Raw genomic sequence first — 17315 nt, 5'->3', positions numbered from 1 at the left:
CAGGGTGTCAGACGGAAATGATTAGTGGTAAGTGGCTTATGTTTTGCCTAAATCGAAATATGCATTGTTCTCCATAAGTCCTCTGCTTTAAACCGGCATTTCAAGAGTATCTAGTTGTCTCTGCTGGACTCCAATGAAAAGAAGCTCCAATGAAAAGAAGGAGTGTAGAAATAATGGGGGGATCAACTACAGGATGTATTTAGTTCTTCAGCACAGTTCTCACACTTCTCTGTCATTCTGTTTTTCTGTACTAGAACACACCGAATATCATCTGTTATGACGTCTGTCTAAATTTAGACTCGTGTATTAGTGACTAGACGAGGAAGCAATGACAGTGAGGCTAAAATAAGACCACCGGTCCTCGGGACTGCAGGACAGTGAGGTGATTTGTGTCCATTCGTCTACTGCTGGTTTCACAGCACTTTTCTTAGGTGGACCGCTGTGAAAGAAGAATGCAGAGTCTGAAAAGTGCCAAAGTACTCTTCCTTAAAACACTGGAATAAAGATTAAAGTAGCAGTGTGAGATGATGCAACTTTCAAAAAAGAAACTTAATTTAACATGTTTTTTAAAAAAAATTTTGTATCTAAACTATAGCTGAGGCGAACCTTTTGCACTTTCGAGCTTTAAAATGAACTTGATGGAGACATGAAAAGCAAACGCTGTAACATCAAGAAGATTTGACCGCCGTGGATGCACATGAATGAATACACTCGTATTCACGGTTACATGAATTCAGCAGACCAAGTTTTGACACGGGCCCCATCTTCATTCATGCTCACTTAAACTCCTAAGTAGGCCACGATGCTTAGTTTTGATGGTCTAAAGTATCCATGACCAGTTTTTAACTGACAGGCTTTAAAGTGAGTGAAGGGAAGCAGATTTAGAATTTAGACTCTGCAGTTAAAGGCACTGGGATGGGATAAAGCCAAACACATTCAGGATGCATGAAGAAAAATTATGCATGAAGGGGACGCGTCTTTGAGAGAGCTGCCAACTAATACCATAAAAGCAAAAATATGTCATAATTCTCCTGGCCAATATAAACACAGTAATAATAGCAGCAATGCTGCTGATGACCTTAGATTAAGTAATTCCCCAAACTCGCAGTATTATAGTATTTGAGTGCTGAGCTAATTGTTTTTGTGTGTGTGCTTAAGCGCATGTGTCACGTTCTGTTTACTGTTGGCTTTACAGAACACAAAAGTGACCATGTTCTTTGTCTCATTCACGACTGAAACCTCTGTTGGTGCTTTACCGTACCACAGGATCCTCACAGTTTGGGTGAACTCTCTTTTACAGAACACACATGCAGATAAACCTGAAAAAGTGGCAAGGCGGGATATTAAATGTCTTCTTCTCGCTTCAGAAGCATGGTGGGAGAGATTGGTTAGAACGCGATACATTTTAACAGGCCAGAGAAATAATGCAGGAGACGTATGATACTCTCTGTCGTCTTCTCACTGTGATACACCTGTGCAACACCAACAGATAAGAGCTGACAGCCTGTGTAAACACGCAAAACACCAACACTCCACTGTGATGACAGGTGAGCTGATACTGTAAAGTTACACACACACACACACACACACACACACACACACACACACACACACACACAAGCAAACATGGACATGAAAACAAAAACAAACAAACACAAAGTCGACAGAGACACTACCTACTGTCGGTGAAGTGGAGTACATCTGTCTAGAAGACTTCATGGCAACTCTGTGTTAAGCCACTGTAGCACTCAAGAACCAGCACACGCCCTGAGTCACACACTCTTGCCTTCTAGTCTCTCTCCTCTGACCGCTCTTCCTTTTCCCTTTTCCATGCAAGGCACGCACACTGAAGAGGGCTGAGCGGGGATGACAACAAAGGGTGGGACTGTAAATTGAAAGTCCCTCCTACTGTCAGTGTCGTTTACAAGCATGAGCTCACTCTATGCCCTCCTACTGCTGCGCTCTGATTGGCTGGGAAACCTAAACCAGCAAGCAAGATGTATTGCATCATGGGCCAACAATTTGCGCTGGACTGGAGGGTGTGAGTGTTGGTCAAAAGAATCTTAAAATCCAAAGAACATGTTGCACAAAAGTCCTGCTGAGTAATAATTAAATTTGTGAAATACTTTGCACAGTGATTAGAATATATGTTTTATTTGTATAATCTAGTATCCAGTTATGAGGAATTATGTCATTACTTGGCCATCCAAGCATGCAGATGCATGCTTGCAGACACATTTAGGGCAGCCAAATAAAACAGACTTATATAATTCATGAAGTCACTTACAAAAAAAACTAACTTTAAGTGAGAATATCAGAGCATATGCCTCTCCATCTAGTATCAAATTACACATATGCACGGATTAAGACGGACACTCTGAACTGAAAAGGGGATCATCATTATGAAATTTCTTGCCGTGGGATAATTTTGCACTCAATCCCTTAAATGCCCTGTCCTTGTGATGTGGTCATAATCTGAAGCCAGAGGTGACGATTCCCTGACAAAAAACATCAATCTACATTTAATCTGTTCGGATTAAGTCCAGTCTTCTCTCCTCCCACGCTCTACTTCCTCTGCACCCACCCACACACACACCTACCTTTCCAAAATTCTGTCATCCTAAACTCAAAAGCGCAGACTGATGTGCTGGATGTAACAGGAAGTAGAGGGATAAGAGGATGAAGACAGAGTGAGATATGAGCAGCCGTCTGAAGGGAATTTATTGTTGCCTCATCGATGTTCTGGCACAGTTTTGTACATTTTTGTGTGGCATTGTGTGGCACTTTCAAAGCGCAAGGATTTTTTGTAGCCACTTATAACTGTTAAACAAGCGGTTTGAAAACTTGTGCAACTTGATAGTTACAAGATAGCACTTACTAACATGTCACCATCGGATGAAACAGTCTACGAGCATATCTTGTTTTATGTTCCATAGAGAGGGTATCTGGCGTGACCAATATACTCAATGCATCACTGCAGCATGGGCCGCCTTTTCAAAAAGGCCCTTGTCATCCCTGCAGTGAGCACTCGCACTCAAAAGCATTATTAGTTCTCTACAGTTTCTGCTGAAGCGACAGTTCGTTCAGAATATATGACACCTGCAGATGAACCACCACTGGTATCACCAATGAGTCCCTTGAAATAAGTAAAGGTAATATGAAAGGAGTGTGCCGAGTGTGTGAATTACAGGTTCTCTTTTTTATTCCAAAATAAATAAAGATTGCAATTAAGTCTTTATCATTTTTACTACACTAATGCTTTTGGATGAACACACAGCTGCAGTTAAACCTGCGACTTGCGTAATGTCAACAGTCAAAAGAAACCGTTCTGCCTCAGGGTCGGAGTAATGACAGCGATGAAAGGGATGTTCCCCTAAAACCCCAAAGAAATAAAATCCAACCCTCACTTCAGGGAGTGAACAAAGAATGATCAAGTAATCAAATAGCTTTCACGCTGCGTTTATTTTTAATTATTTTTTTTGGTGGGGCCTTTGGTGTTCTTTTTCTTTTTGTCAGTCCTGTGAGAACCGACACAAAGTGGCAAATGATGTGACAAGAAATGTTACATAAGCGTGAGTAACAAGGGTTTGCTGTACTTCCTTGGAGCCAATAACATACCGACTCCCAGTGCTGCACATGGGGCGACCGTGGCTCAGGGGGGTTGGGAAGCGCATCTGTAACCGGTAGGTCACTGGTTCGATCCCCGGGCTCTCTGTCCTGGTCGTTGTGTCCTTGGGCAAGACTTGGTTACCGCCTACTAGTGTTGGCCAGAGGGGCCGATGGCGCAATATGGCAGCCTCGCCTCTGTCAGTCTGCCCCAGGTGCTCTACCTACATGATGCAGTGTTTCTCTGCCAAACTCTCTGGAAGCTCAGCTGAGAACATTTGGAAAGATGTGGAAATGATGGAAATTCAGAGAATTAAAAAAAAAAATCAATCAGAAGCAACACAAGGAACACGCAAATACTGCTGGTTATTTAATCTACAATTACAAATTGAACAGGAAAGATGAAAAGGAACATGATACTGAGATCTCAGAGACTGCTGTGATGGTGCTAGAGTTTGACAGCTCCAGGTCTGACACCATTCCTCAAACACACATAAGCTCTTCAATTCTGAGTCATACTATAGCCCCACGGCAGCCAGCAATCAGATAAAAAAAGCACACCCCACTCTCAAATTTGTTGTTACAAAGACATATGCACCAGCATAAAATACAAAGATGGTGTGTATGGTCCAGCACGTGTAATCCCCCTTTGTGTGCTCAGCAACCTTTTATTCTCTTGCGCAGTCCACTCTTAAATCCCTACATACATGTATGTATTTCTATATATAGAGCTATCAGTTCTCATTCCCTTCACACACCAGGCACGTGCCCAGCATTGCAAACGCACTGTGCAAAAGCACAGGGATCCTCAGATGACCAGCATAAAAATGACATTAAGAAGGAACCAAACATTCACATCAGCCTCTCCTGTGCATAACTACCGCACATAGTATAGACCTGCAGTCTTTTTATGCATGCTCTTGTGCACACATTCATGTAAACTGGCTGGGGCCCTCAGGGTTCATTTGTTTTTTAGTATCCATCAGTATGTGCGAATATGTGCAAAGTTACCAATGAAAAAAATAAAGAGCATCACAGCAAGTACTGACCTGCATAATGCTGGCTGTTATGCCTGCATAAGGTTTTATTATCTCAGGTTTTCTAACTGAATTCTCGGCAAGTTATTGTCTAAATACAGATCATTGATTCATCAGACAGATTGTTTTAGGCTACGTAGATGCTAAGACTATATACATCTACTATTGTAAGAAAGACCAGTTACTGTCAGCATGCAGTAAACACAGGTATACTGTACATGAATGTCACTTGACTGAAAGGTAAAAAGAAAGTAGTGATGCTTTCTGTCAAATACAGTGGCAGTTATCAAGCTGTCTTTACACAACGGCTGGCCTCAGGGAAAGCAGGTGTGTGCATGCATAAATTGTGTAGCGGATGTTCCACTTTACACAAATTTCCTTTCGGCTTAGACACTGGCCTCCGCTAGTTTGCAAAGTACCAATAGTGTTGACAGATTTCCTTCTGCAATTATTCTGTAAATGTTAAATGTCACACTTTTTACTCCACTCTCTCTTCTTAGACCATTAGTTCTATATTCTAATTGTAAAAGTATGAGGACTTAAACAATCTAAAACCTCAAAGGGTTAAGGATTTTGGTTTCCCGCTGACCACTATGTCATTTAGTTTGTAAGTAATTACACGATGTATGTCATTAAAGAGTTTCAACTAGAATAAATTTTTTCAAGCTGTGTCCATGAGCAGAAAAAACCTGAACTGGCAAGCAAACTTTTACAAGTAGAGTGTCGACTGTCTCCAAGACAGCCTGGCAAAATTCAAACAGAGCATCAGAATGAGGAAGAAAGTTGATATAAGTGACTCTGAATGTGGCAGATAGACTGATCTGTATCGATCTACTGGGCTTTCCCTGCACAACCATCTCTATGGTTTACAGACAATGCTCTAATAAAGAAAATAGTAAAAATGCTTTGTTGATGCCAGAGGCCAAAGAATAATGGGCAGACATGCAGTGTGCTCATAGGAAGGCAACAGTGACTCAAATAACCACTCGTTACAGCCAAAGATATGTAGAACGGCATCTCTCAGCGCGCAACATGTTGAACCTTAAAGCAGATGCGCCACAGTAACAGAAGAGTGCAGTCGGCTTCACTCATGTGAACTAACTTTGGACTTGTTACCTGGTCTGATGAGTCTTTATTTCTGCTGCAACTTTTATATTTAAATAGTATGAAAGCATGAATCCATCCTGTCTTGTACCAACAATCCAGGCTAGTGGGGGCTGAATGTGTGGGGGGTAGTTTCCTGGCATATTTTGGGCCCCTTAGTGCCAACTAAGCATTGTTTAAATGCCACAGCCTACTTGAGTATTATTGCTATCCCTTTATGACAAAAGTGTAACTGTCTTCTGATAACCTGCTAGCAAAGTGTAGCTAATAAAATGATCAGTCAGTGTATATAATCATAGTATATGAGCAGAAGTTGTTGTTTCAATTAATGGCGATTTGCTCATTCACTAATATTGCCACTATTGCCTACATGTTTTCATAGTAGTCTGTTAGACAGTTACTGCATTGCCTTGCTTGTTTTGGGCTGGATGGCAATGTGCATCAAGGTCTGTCAAAATAATATAATTCCCTGCTAATAGATTATTTACACATATTATTATGTGTGGTAATAACATTAAATAAGTATTAAGTTATCTTCAGTACTGGCATGTCATACCCCTAAACCCTTTCTGATGATGAACTTTAAACAACATCACATCATACTCTGAAGTCTTCATAGTTAACTCGCAAAACCTGCAGAATAATTGGCAAGTACAGCCTCTAAAATCAGTGTAGCAGCAGAGTAAAGCTGTACCCTGGAGCAACACTTTTTAATCCTTATGCATTTGCTGGAGTTTAATGTTCAGCCGATACACCTCTGGAATAAACCATAAACAAAACACGTTTCTGTGTCTGCTGCAACCTGAAAGCCATTTTATCCATCGACGTATTCACTTTAATGCAAACAGAACTTCATCAAGAGATTCTTGCATGAATAAGATCAAGGCAGACATCAGCACAGAAGTTCAGCTGCACTAAGCCTTGAGAAACAGATACACGAGCAGCTCAGATAGGGAGATACAGCCTCCTTCACATCTCTCAGTGTGTATGATTAAGGGCCAGTGCATGAGGGCTCTCAAATTGTAACAACCTCCTAATACGTGACCAAATTTGGAGAGAAAAAGATGCAACCCCTCTCTTTTTGGCTCTCTTTTGAACCGAATAACAAAAATTCTTGTGACATTGGCATTCATTAGTCTTGAATGGTTTTTACACAACATCAGAACAGAATTCAAATAGCCATTTATGAGCCTATAACACAGCAGTGTGTGCAAATTTTATCCCACAGTGTAAAATATACTCTAGAATACTGAAGTTAGATACAGCACATTCAAAGAAAATGACACGATTCGCAGATTCTTCCACTTCTTTCTTTTCCCTACCCGACTCTGCCTTTCCCAGCAGAGAGAATTATTTCAGTGAAAGAAGAGCATGTGCCACGGGGTAGAGGAGCTGATCCTGAAATAATTTGTTTCTTTAAATAACTGCGGGAGTAGATGCCCTGAGCTAAATATATATTTACATAAACAGATAGTTTCATCTAACATGGCATAATAAAACCATGTGATATTAATTTCAGGTACGCTGAAGTATATGGGACCTTCCTTATCTATGGGGTTTTTTGGTTTTTTTTTTTTTTAGTTTTCAGCAGTTCAGGTAACCATGTGAAATGGGAATTTTGCTAACATACCCATCACATAGCAGAAACCATCACCACATAAAGAAGGAAACTAACTCTCTGGTTGCAAGGGGCAGAACATCTCGTTTCTGTGTGAAAATGTATTTTCTCATGGTGCTCATTCTAAGCAGGCCTTGCCATGCTGAATCATAAATATGCATTACAACTGGGATCCCTAACAGGGTGAAAAGTCATTAACTTGAGGGGATTAGAAATTCCGTCATTTGTTCGTCACGCCGATAGGTCAGCGGATTAATCATTTGCACATCATTTAAACTCTGTGCATAAATGCTGTGCATAAATACTGTGCAAGCAAAGGCCTGGAACGAATGTCTAAAGCAAACTCCAGGTGCACAAAATAACAGCTCAGTTTGACAAGACTTGGACCAGAATGACGACAGAGACAAATCAATACCTCTTTGAATCCATCTTAATTCAAAAGGACTAGGAAAGGTTTTCAAATGTAGTTTGGAAGTATAGTTCAGGATTGCAGGATTCAAGTGGATTGCTGCCTCTCTCTAAATCTATACTATAATAACCAGTCATTTGTGATGCCAAACCTAATGTTTACAGTAGTCTGTCTGCTTTTAAGGCCAGGTTGCTGCTGTGCTGGCAAACCAGGAAAACAAGGAAGACGGACTGCTAACTGACATGTTACAAACACTCACTCACACACAAACAACGTGTGGTTCTCTGGCAAGAATGATGCAGTGGATGACAAACATTAAATGCTACCTTGTATTCACTGTCCACACACAGCAGGACAGACAAACACAGGCACACAGCTAAAATTATCAGTTGGTCTGATCTGAGCCAAGCTGTGCAGGAATGTGTCACAGGAACCGCCTGTATCAACATATTAACACACCGCTCACGCTCGTGCACGCAAGTATGCATGAACACACGCAAGTGTGCAGGTGTGCAAAGCTTCAGCTGCACATCACTACTGTGGAAGGATATCATTTAAAAACAAATAAATAAAATGACAGATTTTCCCCATACACAGATACTAATAGAGTTTAGATGATCTTTCAAATCAGCTGCCTTCCTAACTGCACTTAGCGCATGAGGAAAGCATTTTTTAAAATATTTTATTTACAGATGTTTAATCAAAGCTGATTAGAAGTGCTTTTACAATTTTAATTTGATCCCAGAAAAGCATTCAGACTCTAAGAGCTACAAAATACCATCATTAATCCACAGTAAATTCTCCTATTTGCCCTGTGTATCTTTAAAAACATTGTTTTTGTGTCAGGCCTGCAATATGCTACAACATTAAACCTGCTGATCCTAGCAAGTGCACACTATTTTACAACCACAGAGACACCACAGTCTTTTTTTTACCCTCTCTGGACATTCAGATCACAGTATATAATATATATGAACTGAAGCATCTCTGTGCAACTATGCGTAACAGAAGAGTGCCAAACGGAAGCTTAGTTTGCTGTTGTTACATGAAATGTTCTTACAGTAAGGACTTTACTATTGCTGAGCTCCCCCCGCAGGGACCTGGCTAAATATATCCAGTGACATGACTACGTCTCTCAGCTCCGTCACTAAGCTTTCACTACATGACTCTCTACTTACAAATAAATAAAGCTAAATGTGGAAAACCTCAGTTATTTATCACACAGATAAATACTGTGCATATGTAAGCATACACATACAGATTTATTTTGCAAACAAACAAGGGGCAAGACTCCACAAAGGAACACTTCAGTGCAGCAAATCCATCTGTGCCTGGTAAATCTATTATCAGAATCAGCATTATTGTCCAAGTATGTGTACACATACAAAGAACTGGGTTCTGTTCTCAATATAAACAGAATAGCCCAAAAGAAATGGACACTACAGACATTGTCAACATAAAACAATGTGTATCAATGATAAGTATTATGTATATAATGTACAATGATATGTTGGCCAATAATCTTTGACTTTACTGATGTATCTTTTGCCACAAAGGCACAGATAAAAACCAAATTCAAATAAAAACGAAATAGCAAATTTACAAAACATAAAGTTTATGTATGCCGTTGCATCTCTCAGATGGACTATAATAAAAGATACACTCTTCTTCAGACTTCACAAAGTTAAAACTGAAGTTTGAGCTGCACTCGTGTGTTTGCGTGCCATAAGTATGTTCATCACAAAGACCTGATCCCCTCACCGAGGGGTTCATATCAAAACAGCAACAAAAATTTGACAGTGCAGCATGGGTTCAACAGGCACCACAATCATCTTAACACTGCTCAGGTCTGCAAGGAAGACAAAGAATTAAAAAAGAGCAAGGATGATCATCTTCACAAATCATGCTCCGCTGTTACTTTTGTGATATATGATGTAATTAATATATTTCTCTCATGCTGTTAGTGAATACTTAACTGTGCATGAAGGGAACAATTACAAATTTGAGAATAACAGCTTTCCAACACTGTGACAAACACCCTAACAAGTCAAATAGGAGTGTATAACAGCTACAGCACAAACAGAGCTGAAAATCCAGTAGTAACAGTATCCATTAATTGTGTTTTCATGGTGAAGTTTACATCTCGCCTGGCTCTCATCATCCCATGCAGCTCCAGTGACATTCCTCCCGTGCCAGCTGGACATTCCAGTCTCCACTTCCCCCCACGATGACCAGAGGTTCTCTTTCAAACCTCACTCAGTATCTCGATGAGAGGCGCCTTCTGGCATGACCAATCACGGAAGCTCCACTACCCCTACATCTGTCTAAGACAGCCCAATCACCTCAAATTCACAGGTCCTCCAAAACCCTTTAACAGCAGCGCCTGGCCCCACAACACTCTCACCTTCTTCCCTGAGAAGATCACAAGAGCTCCTCAGCAGTCAAGAACCTGGATTATCCATTTATCTGTCCTACAGTTTGGGATGTCAAGGTAGTCCCTGAATGTGGGTTTTTCCTGCTTTCAGGATTATGTTTTATAATGTTGTAATTATATTTTCATTACATAAATATATTTTTCTGGTAGTAGTTGTCACATTGATGCAGACTGATGCCTCATAAAGCTTATATGTCAAGTACAAGTGTGCTTGTGTTACTATTTGCTAGTTGTCAGAGCTAAGCATTAGTGGTTATGACTACCACTGAATCCTCTCAAGGAAACGCTGACAATGGCAAAGTTAGGGATACAGTCTGCTGTTGCTCAGTCATTTATGGGTTGACCATGTCGAGGAAAGACCTCCATCTCCTCTGCATCACACGTATGGGTGTCAAACAGGCACAACTGTCGCTGACAGAATTGCTGCAGAATGCAAGCCAAAATCCTGGAACACCATTTGCTAATGTTGGTGGCCTCAAAACCTGGTCCCAATTAATAATAATAATCCAGCTCAGCAGGCACTTGAGACCCTGGGGCGGAATTTTCCCCTCTTTTAACCAGCTCCTCCACTCTGAAGGGGAGTATGGAGAAGATAAGAATGACAATAACATGGAATTCATAGATGACAATGGATAAAGATGAGGAGGACGCTATTTGCACTCCTAGTCAGTGGGGAAACTCGGGCCTCTTCATTTTCCCGTGAGGTTGACCTATATGAGATATACATATATAGGGGTGGCTGTAGCTCAGGTGGCAGAGCAGATCAGCCACTAACCAGAAGGTTTGCATGCCAAATATCCTTGGGCAAGATACTAACCCCATGTTGCTCTCCGATGCATTCATCGGAGTGTGAATGTGTATGAATGTTAGATACTCAGCAGCACTTAAACTTAGAAGAAGTGCCTGTGTGAATGGGTGTGATTGGGTGAATGAAATAGTTGTATAAAGCGCTTTGAGTGCTCAGACAGAGTAGAAAAGCGCTATATAAGAACGAGTCCATTTACCATAACCAGTCCATTTTACAAGAATGTGGCAGTCAGACTGCCCATTAACTAGCCTGGAAAGCTGGATGCCCAGTGGGAGAAGCAGATGCTGGTACATCATCTCCACCCAAATCAAAGTCCCACACTCACGTCACCAAGGCCAGCTCTTCCATGTAAAAAGGGAATATTTCAAAGCCTCCATATAACAAAAGGTTTACAAGTCAACATCACAGCCTGTCTACTCATCACTGCTTTTGTTACATGTTGAAGTTCAGGGTCTGGCTACTGAGCTGGGGTTGGCATTTACTCACTGCCTAATTTTGTTGTTTTGTCCTGGGATGTTGGAGCCACTCTCAGAACTACCTTTGGACTACATTGACTTAAAGGCACTGCCACTCAAAAATGTCATATTGCCTCCTTTTCAGTCAGTGATACGATTTATCTAGCCATACTTCCTGTCTACAGTTTTGCCTCCAACTTCATCGTCATCTCTAAGGTGATCCAATCTACTTATCTACCTACACTGGAGCTACTGGCTATTTGCCTACTGCCATTTTCCGACGGCAGCCATGGGCAAGTTCACTTTGTCCTGTACACAAAAACCAGGAGAACATTTGGTTACCAGAGTAACCTGGTTCTCTGAAAACCAAGTAAGGTATCTCACCAAACTGCCCTACTTGCACATGGAAGAAATACATGAAGAATGCCTGATACTTGACCAGAGGGTATTATGAAAGCGATCAGGGGACCCGTGTCCTGGAAGTGATTGGTTAGATTGGTGTCCACAAGGCACTTCCTATATTGAGATCTTTTAGATAATCAGGGTTACTCTGGTAACCAAACGTTCTCCTGGATCACTGTTTCAAGAGTGCTTCAAGTCTCAAGGCTCAAGAGAGCTCTGTTAACCCTTTAAAGCCGGTCAGAGGGCATGCTCCGTTTTGCGTAACTATTTTTAAATCCCGGTAACACTGCAATCATGTAAGCTAGCGCAATAATTGTTTTTGCATATGAAACCGGAGGAGTTGTACTTACATCTTATGCCATCAGCTTGTCCTAAGTCACCGTTTCCTTCCACATATAGCTTTGCAAAAACTGCATAAAAAGCACTTGCAGCAACAAAAACATAAGATTCTAGAAACACGCTTTGCCGATCCGATCAGCTGTTTGTAACACTTCCGTGTCCATCAGCCCGAACTATCGCATGTCCGCCATGACCTGCCCGGAACCGGAAGTGACGTCATTTGCGGAAATGTAGTTTTTTTCCATCAGGGCCTTATGAGTCTATACTGGAGTTTTTAAAAGTTATGTTTGACTTTATGACTTTCTGTGTCGTTTCTGGGATGCTTAGGACTCATATTGCACTGCTGGAAATAGTTTATTTTGATGCATATGCTGTTATTTTGCAAATTTGCATTGTAAGATTTATTTTCGTTTTTCCTGCAGTATATAATAATTGGTGTATTTCAAAAATAAAACTATGAAGACACTTAAAATAAATTTCCTGTCGTGGGAAACTATTTTGTGCAACTTTTTTGTATTTACAGTTTTTAGGGATAAGCCTTTTAAATTTCTCTAACTAGAAATATATGTTAAAAAACCAAAAATGATTTTCAATTTTTTTGTAGTTTATTGCACCTTTTTGCAATTTATGTAATTACTATGCACTTAATGCATACATATTATTAAAATTTGGGCTATAATGGTTGTATTGATGTATATCAACTTGAAATGCTCCCAAAAATGGCTCTACAACATGTAAAAATATAATATAAGCTCTGGCGCACTTGGTTCTATGGTAGGTCTTAAAGGGTTAAAGCCATCTACTAATTCCCTCATATGCATGAAAACAAAGTGAGGTTGCGCTAGGAAGGATTTATATGGAGATCAAAGTGTAATACTGGTGACAGCTGAAGTGTAAACCTCCTGCATTACATTTCACTTCTAGTTAAGATATTTCAGAAACAGAGAAATCAATCTTGCCCCAAGTTTAATGCCACAGCATTATTACCACACAGACAGCTTGGAAAGATATATTTTTCTTTCTAATAGGCTGTAGAAGGATGTCACCTAACATTTGGGGTGAGAGATATTTTATCTTATAAATTGTGGAGAATAAAAATTACAAATTGGTGTAAGCTGAAAACAGGTTGTGTTTTCATACTTTAGGCAAACCATTTTTATATATAAAAAGCTTTTAACAGCATGCTGCTACAAGCCGCAAATTACATTTTTGAGTGTCTCAGAGTCTGCAATCATGTCTGAATATGGACACAGTAACCTATTCACCACAGATAACTACACATCATCTCGCCACTCATCTATAATCACAGTCAAGTCACTCTCATAGAAGGTGTCTTCCATACACAACCAAAATATGGTTATTCAGGTTCAGGCAAAAGCCAATCACAGGCCAGCAAATGGCCTGCACCATTATTCTGCATACAGACAACATAGGGTGTGTGCATCCACCAGTGGGAGGTAGGGGAAATAAGGGAGAGTGATGGAGTGGAGAGGGAGACATGAGAGGAGGAGAGGTATGCACCCTCCGCAAAGGGGAGAAAGGAAACTGTGTAGGTGGAGCAAATATGTGCTGGCATATCGGCGGGATGGCGTTGAAGATAAGATGGGATGTCAGAGGGGAAAATTTTTACTTACAGCAGATTCCTGACAGATGAAAGAGAGGTGGGAGGAAGTTTCAGCGCGCTCTCCTCCGGAGGGAGCGATATCCGTCCACAAAACCTGACATTGTCAAAGCAAAAAGCACCTCACACACAGAGACTAGTAAGACAGACAGAAGCAGGGTGTGTGTGCGTGTGGGATCTGGCTTTAACACATGTATGTTTGTGCTAACAGGAGGGAGAGATAGAAGCTGAGAGAGCGCGAGAGAAAGAGAGAGAGCCAAGAGATACAGAGATATTGTACAAGCTGACTGGCTGGTGTGAAAATGGGAGGGGGCCAGATTGTCCAATAGTGTAACAGATGAGCAGAGTGAAGAGGAGATGGCAACAAAGACAGATTTTTTTTCCCCTCCATTTCCTGCTCTCGGTGTCCCTTAACTCTTCTGCCTCTCTTTTTGATTGCGTGTGTAAGGATAATGAGAAATATCCAACAAGCCAAACTGTGAGACAGTCACTCATTGACATGAGGAGAGGCTCTCTTTCTGCATAGAGATGTGGAAGATGAGATGGGAGGACCAAAAATCACCTGAACCCTGTTGGAAACTCTAATTTAGTTGGACATCAATTTAAAACAGTGATGAAATGAATTATTAAATGCCATATAAAAGAGAATCAGAGGAAGGTGGGAGGTAGGACATCGTCTTTGTGAGTTATTTAAGAATCTAGAGAAACATAGTGGTTATGATGGGAAGTACCGTAAAGAATTTTGACAGGCAAACTGCTGCAATGTTTCTTGTATGATCTCTATATGTATGGATAGAGCAGGCACCGTTTGCCTCAAAAGTGTGAGTGGAGTGCCTGTGTGCATGCGCCTGGGGGTTGGGACCGAGCTGTCTTTCCATAATTTTTGCTGCAGGAACACTATGTTGCCATGGAGACTGCATCCAGAGCAGCAGAACACGCAGATGGCTGCTCCCTCGCTTTCCCAAACCGTCCAGTTAGCTTCTCATCCCTGACATGAAATTCACAAAAGCTGCACCTTCTGAAATTAAAAGAAAAACCTCCAGGTATGGTTGAATAACTGAAGAATTACTATTTTTGCCAATTTGTGTATAACGCATTCAAAGTGTAAATCACTGGTATGGTTTGTTAACGTTCATAATCAAGAACTAAAATAAGATCTTATAGTAAATATAGTGAAAAAGAGTTCATGTTTCACCACCGCTCACCTGTGGCAGCAAACCCAAATTCAGACCAGAATGCAGGGCTGAACAAAAAGGTGAGCTTTATTTTAAAGCGGATGATAACGTCCATAAAAGGCAACTAAAGGGTAAATAATCCAGAGGCACTGAAAATAGGCACACAATAACTAATTTTCACACACACAGACACACACTGAGGTGTAATCAGGGGGATGAGGCACAGGTGAAACTAATTAAGATAAATCCACAGGGGTAGTAAAAGGAAATGCAAAGCACTGGTGGCAAATGACTACCAAAATAAAACAGAATTTGAGGAATGATAACAGGTAAGGCAGTGAAAAAAAGCACAATATATATGTATTTTAAGGAGATTTTAAAAAGTGTAAGCTTGTGTGAATTAAAAATAAAAAGGTCTGTTTATAAATGCGTGCACATATGTAATTGATCTGTGATTACAGAAACACATCTGGTTTTTAATCTATTGATTATTTCTCCTTTCTTTAAAAGCAGCTCCTATAACAGCACTTAAGTCCCCAACAAATTTATCTATCATATCTATTTATATAAGTATATCGTATCCTATCTCATGTCTCCAGGTTTGTTCCAAAGAACTGAACCACAATTAACTGAAAGCACCTTCAGCACACCTAGAGCTAACACTGGAAACAGTTAAAAGCCAGATGACCTGAGAGCTCTGACTGGGTTAGGAAGAGTGAGCACGTCAGAAATCTACTGTGAGGCCGACCAGGGGCAGATCTAGAGGAATTTCTTTAGGGTGACACAAGGGTGGCATGGAAATCAGATGGGATGGCAAAATCAAAGCCATTTTGTCACACATATGCAGGCATTACATTCTGTAATATGTACTACATATGGTTAAAATACATCAACTGCAGCAGGTATACACATGTTTCATATAATCATAGTCTGTAACTTTCTTATGGGCTTTAACCCAAATTACTAAACATTTCAGTTACATAAAAAATGTGACCTTGTTGAAATCTGAATTGCCCACGGTATTAATTCAAAATGTGCTCTTGCACAGTTATTGGTCTCAGTTGTAGCTATGCTCTTATTCCTAATGCCAGCTTATTTTGATTCATATGCAAAACTACTGTGGCACTAGGGGTGGCACATACCACCCCATGCCACCACAGTATCTGCCCCTGAGGCAAACCATTTGGGGCTTTATTAACTAACAAAAAGGAAAGGGAATTCTGCACTGTACTGGGAGCCAATGAAGCTCTTTCAGTACTATTTTTTAGTAGTGTTTTTTTTTTCTTCTTTTTTTGCCTCACATCAACAAGAGGAATTATGACATGTGGCATAAGTCTTTATGTGTTGTCCAAACACAAAACAAATACACGTCCCTAGGCATGCCTAGGGTCCCTTTTTATGTGGGGCAACATAGCATTTTTATTCCTTGTCCCCCTAAACTACATCTTGAGCCAATGTCCCGTATTTTGACTGGCTGGCTCTGAAGAACATACACTTTTCTGAAGTCTGACTATTACCCAGAGTATATTAAGGGATGGCCTTTTATTATAGCCAGAAGAACTACTTATAAGGGAAAGTTACTGGTCACCAAAAAGTCACAACCTTTCCAGATTTTGTTAATATGATGAAAACTACCACATAGCAAATGAAACTATTATATTGTTATTTGGCTTTTTTGATAGTTATTTTTCAGTTTTGCACACAGGGAAAATATGATGTGAAGTCAATCAGTATGTGTGTGCAATAATTGGATAACAACAGCTAAAACTGTTGGTTATGGCTCAAAAAAGGCATACCACTTTATGGATACTCTAAAGTGAAGCCTAAAAGACAATCTAGGTCAATCTAGGCATGCATATCTTTATATTAAGCATTTCTGTGCAAAACTAACTATGTGATGGATACTTTAATAGACATGCAAAACATGTCCTCTCTGTCAATAGTGCTGCTTCTAAAATTAAATCAAACATGACTGAAAGTAAATTTGCCTTTGGATTTGCAATAAAAAATAAATTACCAGAGAAGATATTAATATTAATTGCATGCTCCAACACTGACATTTACCCAGTTAATCAATGAGCCCTGCACTGCTGGAGCTCCCCGATGCTAACACCCATCTCACCAGCGAACAGCCTAATGTGAGTAACCACTTTCAGCCCTCTGCAGGATTATTTATATGTGACTAATGGATATCACTGCTTTAGGTTACAGTGATGACAACAAATGATGTATCAGAACATATAGTGACAAAAAATATAGTGATGATAAAAATAAAAACAAAATGTGGTCAAAGGGGAAAACACACAC

At 40.3% G+C, this 17315-nt stretch overlaps 1 protein-coding gene across 5 annotated transcripts in view; it reads right to left on the bottom strand.

Annotated features, from left to right (window-relative positions):
- Positions 1 to 17315, bottom strand: part of trim3b (tripartite motif containing 3b) — a 33202-nt gene that overhangs the window by 14181 nt on the left and 1706 nt on the right. The window contains exon 1 of one of the 5 annotated variants that reach the window (XM_085174673.1): positions 13847 to 17275. The exons of 1 other annotated variant lie outside the window; for it this stretch is intronic. The gene's annotated coding sequence lies outside the window, so the exon portion shown is untranslated. Of the gene's footprint in view, positions 1 to 1676; positions 9255 to 13846; positions 17276 to 17315 lie in introns of those variants that run through there. 3 more of the 5 variants (XM_085174677.1, XM_085174676.1, XM_085174675.1) reach the window with 3 other exon arrangements.

Source organism: Neolamprologus multifasciatus, chromosome 10, assembly GCF_963576455.1.
Source record: "Neolamprologus multifasciatus chromosome 10, fNeoMul1.2, whole genome shotgun sequence".
Taxonomy (NCBI): domain Eukaryota; kingdom Metazoa; phylum Chordata; class Actinopteri; order Cichliformes; family Cichlidae; genus Neolamprologus; species Neolamprologus multifasciatus.
The sequence above is the reverse complement of the archived record's forward strand: the minus strand, read 5'-3'. Positions and strand labels throughout refer to the sequence as shown.